The sequence below is a fragment of the Arachis duranensis genome, chromosome 8 (genome assembly GCF_000817695.3).
Source record: "Arachis duranensis cultivar V14167 chromosome 8, aradu.V14167.gnm2.J7QH, whole genome shotgun sequence".
Classification (NCBI taxonomy): domain Eukaryota; kingdom Viridiplantae; phylum Streptophyta; class Magnoliopsida; order Fabales; family Fabaceae; genus Arachis; species Arachis duranensis.
This window is the reverse complement of record NC_029779.3, coordinates 12,258,714-12,260,408: the sequence shown is the minus strand read 5'-3', so window position 1 is coordinate 12,260,408 and position 1,695 is coordinate 12,258,714.

Genomic DNA, 1,695 nt, shown 5'->3' with positions numbered 1-1,695 from the left:
AGCCTTTCCTTGTATTCATCATTAGTTTGTATCCTCGTGTCGACTGGTTTTTGGACTTATAGAAATATAAAAGATATTGACCAAAAAGCAAGAGAGAGAAAAAGGGGGGGTTATTATTATTATTTATTAATCACTCCCACAAAGCTCCATTGTCATCCCTAGGCGTTAGGTTAAATGCAAAAATTAAAAGCGTTGTTAGGGATAAACCAATCAACAAAGTACACATAAGCTAGTTTAATTGTTCTGGTATGGAAGCATACGCTTGCTATTTACTCTTGGGTTTTGTTAACGGGAGAAATATATGGTAAAGATGTTGTTTTAAAGATGTACTTACGTGGCAAAATTTAGACTACTCATTCTAAAATCACACTTTTAACTTAAAACCGTAACTCTTCACATAGAAAAGCGTCACCTAATGGAAAAAAGTAAATTAGAAGATTTAAGAGAAGAAATAATTAAATTATCAAAACTAATAGATCAAAAATTAATGATTTTAACCAATGTTAATTGTAATGACACTGAATTCTTAAAATCAATACAAAATGATTTTTCTCAAAATCTTTATTTTACTATAAGTTTTATTGAAGGACTTCAAAAACCTGAAAAAACTTACTTTTCACATGGAATTTCTAAAAAATGCTACCATGGAAATGATTCCCCACATCTTCATCATACTTTTAACCCACAATTAAATTCTATAATAGATATGCTTGAAGAAATATTAGTATCCATAAAATTTCAAAATATAATCAACATAACAGACTTAAAAGTAAAACCACCATTGAAATTATGAATATTGAAGAAAAATTAGAAGAAGTTACAATATTTTTTAAACAATTAAAAATGGCTCAAGAAAATAATATTATGGAACGTGGTTTTCAAATAGAAGAAGAATTAGTAAATTCTGAAAACATAGAAAATGAAGAACACATTCTAAATTATTCAAGTGACGAAGAACCAGCAATTCCAATACAAGTAAAAAATGAAGCTGGAACATCTAAGGATAATCAATCTCAATTTAAATGGGAAACAAGTTTTGATAATTATGCCTTTAAAAAAGGGTTTATGAATAAAGATTCAAAATACACAAAAATACCATCAAAATATGTTCCTAAAATCCAGGAAATGGAAGGAGAAAGAATGCTCGACTTAGACTGTAAAAAGAATGAAAAAGAAATTTTCGAAAATTGGTTGAATTCCTTTTTATTAGAAGCTTTTACTAATCCAAAACTTAGTGAATTGTCTGGAAGAGATATTTGGAATTACATAGGGTTTCATACTAAAGGAATTATAAGAGATTATATGACATCAATAGAAAACCAAATAATAGAAGATTTAGCAACAAAAACAACAGCTTACGATAAGATATTATATATAATGATGATTCTATATGAAGAATTTTTTGGAAAAAATATTTTAGATCATAGACAAGAAGTCTATAATAAAGAATATCAAGAAGCAAAAAATCATCTAGCTAATATTCAGATATATGATCTATGTAATGTAGAGTCTTATATATGTGAATATAGAATACATTATTACAAGTTAAAAGAAGAAGATAAAAATCATTATCTTAGTATGTATATAACAAAACTTCCATATCCTGCTAATGAATTTATAACGGGAAGATTTATAAGAGAAATAAATAGAGAGACAATTGAAAATAATTTTGGTGGAGCAACCGCTGCAATAAGA